Source organism: Malurus melanocephalus, unplaced genomic scaffold, assembly GCF_030028575.1.
Source record: "Malurus melanocephalus ecotype Western Australia unplaced genomic scaffold, MMel_1.1 scaffold_18, whole genome shotgun sequence".
NCBI lineage: Eukaryota > Metazoa > Chordata > Aves > Passeriformes > Maluridae > Malurus > Malurus melanocephalus.
Window position 1 is genome coordinate 4,500,934 of NW_026623250.1, and position 12,197 is coordinate 4,513,130.

Here is a 12,197-nt window from a genome sequence, read left to right on the forward strand (position 1 = left end):
TTTTTTTTTTTTTTTTTTTTTTTTGTGATGCTATTAAATATATAAAGCAGTCATCCTGGTGAAGCTGTATTTTAAACTGCAAAAATGTAAAGTTCACAAAATCATGAGAATAACACATTTTTTATGCTTTTCTTAAATAAATACAGGTTCTTCCTTCTTGGTACAACTTTAAAATTGTAGATTGCCCTGTCACAATCCTCTGTGTCTTGATTCCCCAAAGATTAATTTGTATTTCAACTACTATTGAAATTCAGTAACTGCTGAAAGGGGAAAAATGTGAAAAGGTTGGCAGGTTGAATTGAACAAAAACTCTCACAGAAGAAGCTAATAGGCTAAATTCATATCAGGGCCATGCAATTAACCAAATGAATTTAGATGAATCACTGCAGTTACTTTTACCAAAGCACCCAAGGATGAATGTGAATAACAAAGCCACTCATGATCGAAACTTCAAAAGAGATATTATCACTTCAGATTTTGCAACACATTTCATGAAATGAAAGGAAAAGTAGGACTTCAGATTTTACCAGTGCTCTGTTACACCCAATAGGAAAATATAAGCCTTGTGGTAATACCAAAGTATAATAAAATGTATGTGAGAATGAAACATGGGGTGATACACGCAAAAACTACATGGTAAAGACCTATTTTCCACATGGTATTTAGTGTATTTGTTTAGAGGGAGAAAATTACTGTCTCTTACTTCCATTGCTTTGAGTCTATTGCTCCTTAAAGCTATGAGCTGCCTTTTTTAGCTGGATTGTTAGGTCTGGGTCTGTGTAAGCTCTGAAGAAATCAGCAATGTAACGACTACAAGTCCTTCAAGTGCCTAATCAGCAGATACTGAGTGTTCTATTTTCAATAAATATTAAGGGTTTTTTTACTAATGTCTCATTCCAATCACATGGTGTTTATATTGGTCTGTGAATCATAACATAATTCTTTCTGCAGCAAGACTTCATGCTGTGTTGTAAAAATTTTTGCAAGTAGTAAAGGCTGTGTTGTTACATAGCCAGCTGAAGGGAGACTTCAGTTTGTGGGTCATGTCCTTCAAAACCTGGAAAAGGCTGGATCTGCTCAACCTCTTGGAAAATCTCTCCAGGGCACTGATGCTCTCTAGTAACTTAGGGGCCTCTTAAGAAGTGGAAAACTAACTCCAGCTTTCACACTAAGAACCAATGTTGGCTTATGTTTTGGAATCAATGTAAGAAAGGTAAGTAATCATGGAACGAACTATCATTTTGACACATTGAAACTACTATTATGAGTTTGTTTTTTTTGTTTGTTTTTTTTTGTTGTTTTTTTGGGGGGTTTTTTTGTGGTTTTTTTTTTAATGTGTGGAGATGATAGAAGAACAGAGAAGGATGAGGATGAATGTTGACAGGACCACAGCAACTGCTGTTAGAGCAATACCTTTATAGAATAGTGAAGGAATAAAGATACAACATGTATAACAGTGATTTTAAGATTTCACATTACTATGAAAGTTTCTTTAAAATAATGCTATGCAACTCTTTACACAAATTTACTTTGTTATTCACATGCCTTGTTTTTAAACATCTCTTTGTATGCTGGAGGCAAATGCATCTGTGCTTCAAAAATTGTTGAGGAATTCCTATAGAAAGAAAACTCTTTAAAGTGGTAATAATCTGTTCTATTCTTGCAGACAGAACAGTAGAGAGGAAATGAGCAATTAAAAGAGAACAATGTGCCTAAGGGTTTTTTTCAAACCCTTTTTTGCCACTGAAAGTCAGGATCCAAAGCACTCTTGCTCTAGAAGCAGTTCTTACATTTCACTAGTTAAAAATCAACTAGTGTTTCAAGAAGAATGCCAATTTTCAGGTTTCTTCCTCTTCTGCCTCACTCAAGATTTTATTTAAGTCTTGATAGGAATAACTCAAGGCAGGGAAGTACAGTAAGACTGGTGTATTTATTTTGGACCTGTGAAAACTTCATAATTAGTGCTCACATACCCCTCTTTATGGATTGCCTCTTCACCTGTGCATGTTTTCATGTGTACTGCTTTAGTGAAAATAACACGAGTACTGAAAATCTCACCCATGAAATTCTGGAAATAGCAGTGTTTCTGTTGTTAAAGATTATGTGCTGTCTAGGTCCTACATTACACATAAAACATGCTAACTTGTAATTAGCACAAAGCACCCATTATCTCCTTTTTTTGTTAGCTTGTTTTGGTTGTTTTTTCTCCTAAGGACAAAGTGAAGATTGGAGTTAAGTAGCTAGAATTAAGTATACTGAAACATATTGAAGATATGTGTGTACTGATATGCGTGTACTGTGAAGATATGTGGTGTACTGATGCTCCGGATGTATTTGTCAAAATAATTGCTCATCAGAAAATAATTTAACTTACTCAATGAATTTTGGGATTAAAAAAATTCTGTGTTGAAAGAATCCCTGAAAATGCAGTCCAGAATTCATTGAGGCTGAGTGTCAACACATTGATCTGCAAGGATGCTGATCCTGAGGTAGAAGTACTTCATTCAGAAAGTCTTTAAAGAGAAACTGCTGTGATTTGTGAAGGATTTAAGGGAAAGGTTTGCTATGGTTAGTGAACAATTCCTTTCTGGAATTACATAAATATGCTGTTCGATATCAATGTACCCTGGGAATTGACTACTGTGTCAAGCATCTTAACTGACAAGCAGCAGCTGGAGACTGACTGGCTAAGTAATGAGAGTGGAAGGATTGCCCCAAAATTTCAAGTTTAGTGACTGACAGGGAATTGATGGTGTCTCAGTGCTATTTTCATATGGTGACTTAGTGGAAAATGTGAAATTCCAGTCTTAGAAGGAAAGTTAATAATTCATTGGCAAAAATACTGTCTCACCTTGCCTCTCTGCCGGGTGAAAGCCAACCAAAATCTTGCTCCTATGTCAGAATTGTTATTTCCTTCAGTGCTGGAATTAGAACAATAGCCTCATATTGTCCTAATTTCCTGACTTTGGCAATGCCAGGAAGGCTGCAGAGGTGGTAAAATCTGCTGCTAGAAATCCCTTTCTGTAGATAGTTTTCAGTTAAATCTGAGGAACAAATTCAGATATATAAACTACATAATCCTTAATCTTTACTGGACTTGCACTTAATGTGTATCAGTGCAGAATTTACATCCTTAATCTTAACACTATCATCCATACTAGTTCTGAAATTACACTTTCTTTCCTAGTATGTGTTCATACCAGAAGAAAGGACTTGGCCAGACTTTTTTTAAGATTACAGATTAATTTACTGTGAATCTTGATTTTGCAATACAAGGATAGGTAGGTTATTCCACATACATGACTCACGAATACTTTAAAGAAGCGTTGGACCTGAAATTTAAAACTTTTTTTCTCCTCTCTCTTATTTGAGCTTTTGTTTATACATGCTAGGATTTGGAAAATCTAACCATGTTTTCTGGCTTTGTACAATTGCCTATTTGCAAAGACCCCATGCCATGTATGTTGAAAAAAAACTGGAGACTTGTTTTTCTTTTTAAAAAAGCCTTTGTATTATAGAAAACACTGGCAGAATCTCACTCAGTTTTTGCCATACCCTCTGAGCAAAAATCTAATGTAAACATTTATTTAACATGACCAACTACCTGGTTAGTAGGTAAGGTAGCATTTTCTTTACATTACATATGTTTCCTCCCAACACATATTTGTCAATCCAGCTATTTTTAAAACACAGATCAGAACTGCTGTGCAAATCTGTTGCTTGAATGTTGTTCTACTGAAGGTCAGAAGATACTTAATTGAACTTTATTTTGCTAAGGTTTATGTTTACATAGCATGCTCTGCAAGAAATAAAATGTTTGTAGTGAGATCATGAGAGAACAATAATATTTATAAAGGCAGATTTAACTCACATATTATAAAAACCATTTTATTTTCGCAGTAGAAGCTCTTTCTTACTTATTAATCTTTGCTGTATCAAGGAGATAAATTAAGTCTGTGCAGACTGGTGGGGCAGTTCTATAGTCAAAGATTAGTAATTAATAATTAGTAAAACTGGACTAAAATGTGATTACTTATTCTTGGAGAGAAATTAAAAAAAATAAGTAATGTATTTACTGGGCATAAGTGTGTTAGCTGTTCCATAAAGGCTGTAGTTTTCTTTGGGGCCACTCAAAGCTACTTACAGATAGCAGAGAATGGACTCTGTGGTTTATGAAGTGAGGTGGGGCTTCTTTGTGCTAGGGATGAACAAAGCCACAGGAAAATAATTCAAAAGAGTTAATCATAAGCAAAACCACAAACCACAGATGGGGCTTTGACATGGAGTCAAAGGACTTARAATTGTTGACATTTTGTTATCAATTCAAAACATACTCACTTTTACATAGATAATGACTGATCAATGGATAAAGAAGGTTGAAGAAGAATGAAAGACAAAATGTTCTAAACAAAAAGAAATGTGATTATTAGCATACAAGCAAGCTGTCAGTCTGCAAACTGAACTGAGTGATAGCAGCTAAAGGCAGCTGGATGTTGAATAATTTGTGGTTATCTATCCAGTTTTTCAACTCCCTATTCTCATTGCTATTCCCAGAGCATTCACTGAGGATATCAGCAAAGTAAAGGCTGCAGGATTAAATCTTATTCTAGCAAAAATCCAGGACAGAAAGAACCACCAGACAGTTTCAGATGGACTCCAAGCTGTCTCACTGCTATTCATTTTCTACTGCTGCTGGAATTTTGCTGTGGAAACAAATAGCAAAGAAAACAATAACAGGATTAAGAACAATGACAGACTATTAAATCACATACCAGTGGTTCACAGCCTATGGCATTCTTTTTTCCACTGGTACAATGTTAGTTTTTTGTTTTTTTGTTTTTTTTTTTTTTTTTTTGTTTTGTTGGTTTTTTTTTGGTTTTTTTTTTTTTGGTAATGGCTTTTTTATTTTTTGTACTACATTTTAGGGTTAAGAGCATGATCTAGTGGAGGAAGATATGCTTTCTAGTTCCTCCTTACTTAGATATAATTTTATGTTGTTTTTTATTTAGTTATCCCACCTGAATCTGTAGAGTTTGGAGACAGGCCTCTTTTCTGCTCAGGAACAAGAATCAGGGCCAAATCAGTTGCCAAATCATGCTTCATTCTTCCTTTGTATAGTGAGCCATAGAGAGCAGTTAGCCATCAGTGAGCAAACAATAGTAATGAGTTCTTCTATGAAYTGTAACTGTGGGAGGGCTAACATGAACAGACTGCAAAGGGAGTCGAGATTTGGAACCAATACACAAACAACTGATAATTCTGTAACCTAGAGTCTAGTCTAGAACCACAGGAAATCAGCATCCGAAGTTTAGGTACTTGAATTGTGCAAGAGGCCTCTGCTATTTTGAGAAATCGAATAGTTTCCTGCTCTTATTATTACTGTTCTCAGAGTAAAAAATGCATCCTGTTGATACCATAAAAAGACATCAAACTATTCTGTAATCTGGAAAAGTGTGTTTTAGTTATTCCACTGCTGCAGTTCTACACTGTGATAATGTAGAATCATGTGGTTAACATTTTTTCTCAGTAGTTCAATTTCTTTAGTCTTTAAAGCCACTTTACATACTCTGATAATTATTTTAATTTCCTGATGTAAAATGTCACACATTGATTTCACTCATGTCTTTATATGTTTGTGAAGCAAATATTTAGGCAGATAGGTAATGTGGTTACAAAACATTCTTGGTACATACCAATAACAAATCAGGTGTATGACCACTCACAAAATTCAGTGCCATCTGAGCACACTGAAGGCTATTTGGGCCTTCCAAAACACAGTTGCTACAGTTGCTTTGTCTCCAAGAGCTTGTTACCCTTAATGTTCCCATCTCCTGTGTGGGTGAGTTCATCAAGAGGTGTCTTTCTGACTCCAAAATGTTTGGCACAGAAGGCTGCCACATGTCACCTGTGCCTTTTGTACCAACGAATACGGAATTGATTGCATGTTTGAAACGACTGGACTGATCCCTTTTGTTACTGGATACAAATGCCTGCAGTGATTACCTCCAGATGTGGGGAGAAAGGCTAGCAGAAATACCTGCTCCATTAGCCCATGCTTTGTTCCAGTACAGCAGGTCTGAGCTGGAATCAAGACCTACAGCACTGTTAGGCACTCAGAGCTGTACTTCCAGGAAGTACTAAAAGTGGTCTGGCTGGTAGCTACTTGATATTAAATATTACAGAATCCTTTCTGGTTTATATTAGGTACCAAAAATCAATGGATACTTTGACTTGTAACTTTCTGTGCCTCATTCCTAGCTGAAAGAAACCAATAATATTCTCTCATGGTACTGGACATTGTGAAAATGAATGGATTCATATAATAGAATCATAGAATCTTAGAAACATAGTATCTGTGAAGAAGTTAGTACTATGTGACAAAGCAAAAAAAAAATTTCTGTCCTCAGACAGAATTTGTYAAGTGCTGAGTAAAAGACATGAGGCCACATGCAACAATAACTCTTTACTAAAAAGTAAAGAAGAAGTAAAATTTAATACTCTATAATTTAGTAGTCAAGTGGAAAATATACAGTAGAATCATATAATTGGACAGCACATCATAATATACAGGCATGTGCAGTTGAAATAAGGATGCACAAGAAATCTGAAATCTAGCATTTTCTTCCTAAGTGTTAAAAAAATTACTGTACTATAGCCACAACTGTCAAGTTTCTATTCCTCTTCTTTTGTTTATCAGCATGAGACACCATTTGCTATAGGGTTGTGAGATATGTGTGAGGGGTGTAAAGAAAGATAGAATCACATTTGGAAATTAATTCAGATAGTAATGTAATGTTTTCATAAGTCGAGCTAGATCTGAGCACACTGTGGCTTCTCTGTACTCCCTTTCCTTGAGAATTATCAGTCAGCTGATGTGGTAAAATAAAACTTCTTGCACTTCCCTGTCTGGAGGCTCAATCTCTTGGGTGTTTTCTGCCCACTATTCCAACAGACATACACCAGAACTTCCCCATCTATAGCAGAARCATATTGGGAAAGGTACGCAGGATCTTATAGGACCTGGGTTAAAATGTTTAAAATTGGAAATGTCTACTAATATACCACAGAATTTATTGGGAGTTTTACCAATATCTGTTTGTAAGCAGTAATATGTCTCAGCCTTCTGAAAGCTAGCCATTAAAACCGTGAGTGCATGAAAAACATTACTTTTGCCTACGTCTCAATTTAAAGACAATGTATTAATATGCATACTGCACTGCTGAGCAGGGTGAAAATGAAGAAATAGTAATCAACGCTGATGAGAATCATTTGCTGTAAACACAAATGGACAGTGCTTTTTGCTCACAATATAAACAGCTTTACTTGAGAGAATCTCCCAGCACCTGGATAATTTAATACCTTTACTTACAGGTTTTCATGTGTTAATAACAAAAACAGTATTTAGCTTTAATTCCCTGAGTAAGTATTAACAGAGTTACATGTTAATGAATTGACAAATTCACCTCAATTTTATTCTTAAAACTTCCTCATAGAAGCAAGAGATCAAATTTCATGTTAGTTACAGAGAAAAGTAGCTTGTTATTTAGCCAGGACTGTAAAAGTCATATAAGATCCTAATCTATCCAAATCGTTCATGCTGAAATAAACCAGAAATAAAATACAAGTATGCCTTCTCACATATTCTTCAGATGAGTTAAAGACAAGAAACCTGTACCTTGGCTGCTGGTCTGTCTCTCTTTATGTTAATGGGAATCAAAAAGCCCTATAAATCATTCTTTGGACTTGCTTCAAGAGCTTAAATCTATAGTTACCACATAAAACACTTAGCCCTCAAAGAGCTTTTACACTATCTTACTGTATTTTGACCTGTTTTCCTGAGCTGAGATCCAGGCTGGCTGAGCGATCCATCAGCATCTTTTAAATTGTGATTCACAGAATATTCTATATGGGAAGTGACCCACAAGGATCATCAAGTCCAACTCTTAGGTAAATGACCCATAACAGGGATTGAACTCACAACTGTGCTGTTAATAACACCATGCTCTAAATGACTAAACCAATCTCAGATCAGTTCCTTGCATTTCTTCATGGCTCAATTTCTTGCCAGTTTTTCCCATCCTCAAGACTATGTAGAGGTTGCTCGAAAGACAAATAGTTTATACCTAAGCAAGAATTCTTCAAGATGGACTCAGAATATTCACACCCCTATCTTATTTTCCCTCTCCTTTGGAGTTGTAATTGCATGTAGGAGAGATGAAAGAATTGCACTGAAGTGGCTGAATTCACATGAGACCCTCATCCTGAAAACACATAGGAACAGTGGGGAAAAGGAGCAGTGTTGTTGCAAAGTTGTCACTCACACAGTAAATTGCCTGAGTGAAAATGCATTTCCAAGAGTGTTTGCTCCCAGTTGTATTTATTACCACACTGTTGACTCTAATGCAACTGACCTTCTGGGATACATAAGACTGCTCCCTAGCATGTCCACACCATTGCTGGTTTTGTGCTGCTCAGATGATCATCACTAACTGGTTTCATTACTGACAAGATAGGTTTATAATCCAGCTGCCAAGACGTTAGCAAGAAAGGGTGGCTGGATTTGTGGTTAGGGCACTGCCTKGGGAGGTAAGAAATCCAATTTGGTTCTTGTCTCTTGGGTAGGTTTCTCTTTCTGGCTTCTGGAAAATCACAGTCTTTTTATTTCACTTTGAAAGAATGCAGGGAGAAGTATCAGAATCCTAGCCTTGTTTAGATTATTATTATTATTTTCAGGAGAGGCAGTATCTTCTAACACATGTATGCAAAAATTTACACAAAGTATCATGTGAAGCTTTCAGAGGAAAAAGAGCAAAAAAGGAGGATCATGAAAATTGTAAATATGAAGGTGTACCACTAATGACAATTGAGTTTAATGTAAACAGACCTTTAATATTCCTGATGAAACCAAAGAACTGCTTGCTGGCTCAGTTGTCAGAGGCAGACTGATTGGAAGAGTTAATCCTTCCTCACTGCTCTGCTATCGCACCAAATATATCACTGTGGCTGCTCAGGCATTGTTATAGTGCATCTGATATTACAGGGGTACAGCAATTGGAAAATGGGTATAGAGAAAATAAGAAAGCACGTATAATCAAAGTTTGTCGAAGGCATGCATTTGAACAGAAATGAAGATGTTTTAGGCAGATTTACCATTTGTTGCTGTTAATGAAGTATATGTAACTATTGGTGTCCTGTTTACATGGCTGTTGCTTTTGTTTTATTCACCAGGAGAACATTAATTTGCAAAGAAAATATAAAGAAGTGTCTATTCATAGACGTACCAAACTATTGTACTATAAATGTTTTTTTTCTATGGAAAGTTTTACAGGATGAAATTCCTTGAGTTCAATTTGAAATTAAAACTGTACGCTCAGCTTTCAGATTTCTCTTGGGCAAAGTTCATATTGAAATTGAATTTTGCTTTCACATGGACTGAAAAGGAACAAAGGGACAAAAGGATTAAATATTTATTTTTATAACAATCTATACTGTCGAAAGACTAAAAACAATAAGCCTCAGCCACTAGCTGGACATCAACAGAAAAAAATGTTGCAGTGAAAATAAGAGATAAGTGACTGTATGTGCTAATGTGTTGAACTGCATATGTGAAAAATGTACTATAGAGAATTTGTGTTTTAACCAGGATTACCATTAGCATAGTTGCTATAACCCTGGGATTTTCTCTCTTAACTAAATACTTGAAGTTTCCTGTAAATAAAATGTGGAATTTTAGTMATTTACAGTTTGTACAAAAGAAGGAGACTATAAAAAAATGAACATTCTGCCTATTTGTAGTTTGTAATTACATTTTACTATAAGGTATATGGAATCTGTCTCATTTCTTAGTCTCTTCAAAACTAAATGCATATTTAGTGATACAGACCTTTTCATGAAGTCTGTCAGGAGGGAGTCTTATCCTGACAGAAATCTAGTCACACATTTCCCCATCTACAATCCCAAAGCAGGTTAGTAGGGCCTGAAATGAGTGGCAGAGAAGACGAATGCTGAGAGATACCTTAAGATTCACAACAACTTGCTTGTGCCTGTGAACAGGGTAGCTTTTTCATGTTTCCTCACTGGTATTTAAAACCAAATATTTGGCACCTCCATTGTCCCTTTTAATTCCTTTAGTTAGAACATAGTAAGCTTCTTAATGTACTAAGTCACTGTGGTTTTATATGGAGACTAATTGTGGTTACCCCCCCAAAAAAGCAGCTAATGCAGACCTGCCCTTGGCCATAGTAAGAGCAAGTTCACATTTAATATAGCTGAATTAGTATCTCTGTTCATTTGGTACTTCTTCCCAGATAAAAAAAAAAAAAAAAAAAAAGCAAGACAGCAGAGCACATCAGGTCTTTCTGGACTGAATTCTTCCCTGTTTGTGACTGACTTCTGTTCTCCAGGGCAGAGAAGCAGTTGTTCTTAGTTAAATATCAGTAAGTCTTAGACTCTGCTCTTTATGGACAAATCATTAGATAACTTTCACACTCTTAAAAACACCGAATTTCTTAGTTAATATACTTGAGAGTTAGAACAGACTTTGCCTTTAGCTGTTTTCTACACCTAATTTCACACAGTCCACATGAGCAGAATGAAATTGTTTAAATAGCTTATTTCTGTCCGTCTGGTTCAGTTGATAATGTCCTTTACTCTTGCTAACCCATATTTTTTCCCCAAAGGATTCTATGCATTTTATTTATTACTTTTCATTGTTTGTGAGGGAAAGAAACATTTTTTAGAAGTTTCATTCTATATGGAGTAATAAAGAAGAACATAAACAACTCATAGATTGTTTTATGTTCTAGTAACTGACTGAGTAAAAGTGCTGTACAACTACCACCAGCATCCAAAAAGCTCTATAAAAGGTAGCAATTGGCATAAGAGACTTCCTTGATCTTTCTCCAGATACCTAAGAGAAAACGGGGCTTGATAACAAACTCTTGAATTTTTACTCATGGAAATCAGCTGAAATCTGTGGAGGCTTTTCTCACCAATATCCCTGGCAATGGGAAAGGTTGACTTTCAGGCACTGCCAAAGTAAACACTAGTGTGTTTGCGACCTCTTTTGCAAGATCTAGTTTTCATTTTTCTATAATCCCACCCCATTCCACAGACCTGACTTCTTCCAGTCAAAATTCCCACTGAAACCTCCCAAAGCCAATCCCAGTTTTTCTTTCCCTGTTTTAAATCAGTTCTAAGGAATGAAATTCTCAAATACACTTGTTGAGCATTGCCACCTTTCCAACACAGCTGAACTCAATACTGATTTTTTTTTTATTTATTGCAAATCAATCTGGACCTTCTGAGACTTCATAAAGTCCTCTCTCTGACCCCTTCCAGGTATCTATTCCAGTCTGAGGGGCAAAATATAAATTCTGTTCCTCCTATGGAATTTTGTAAGACAAAGGATTTAAACAAGTAGAATCCCACTGTTTTATCTCTCTTTATCCCAATACTTGCCATTTCCCTGTGCTTCAAGGATTCAGAAGCCCCACTGTGTGCTGTTACAATCTTGAATGGTGGCTTCCAGTCATTCTGGAACATTATTACTGAAAATATTTTCTGGGCTGACAACAAGGTACAGTGGAGAGAGCTGTCACAGCAATGGCATTTCAGGGTCAGCTGCCCATGTCCAAACAGATGGTGTCTTGTTTTCTCTCATTAAAAAGTCTTCCATGCMGACAGAAACAATGTCAGATCTTGTCATGCTAATTTAACCTAAGTTCAAAGATAAAATATGTTTTCCAAAAACACTCAGGCTACATGGTCAGCCTCAAAGTACAAAACACATTTTTGATTGCTGTGCTAGTCATGTGGCAATTATATYACCGAATTTCCTTGTAGAGTTTAGTTTTGATAGGATAAGCACATCTAAGCTATTTCACTTGTTTGCTTTATGTTTCCTTCTTGGCCATAAGTGTTGTATACACTTTTTGAGGTAGCCAGAATTCAAAAGCTGCGTTTTCCTTTCAGGTCTGCCTAACTGTAGGAGTGAGTGCACAAGGCCTATGAAAATCCAGTTCAATCACCAAGAAAATTTCTGAACAGAAAACCCTTTACATGCAAGTCAGGTAGCCAGTATCCTGCTTCTATTGAAAAAAAGTGGCTTTAGTAGGAACATGAATTAGGTGTTCAAATAAAGTATAGCCTCTTTGTAAAGAGGAGTTATAGGCTTTTCTACTTTTCCTGAGACAGCC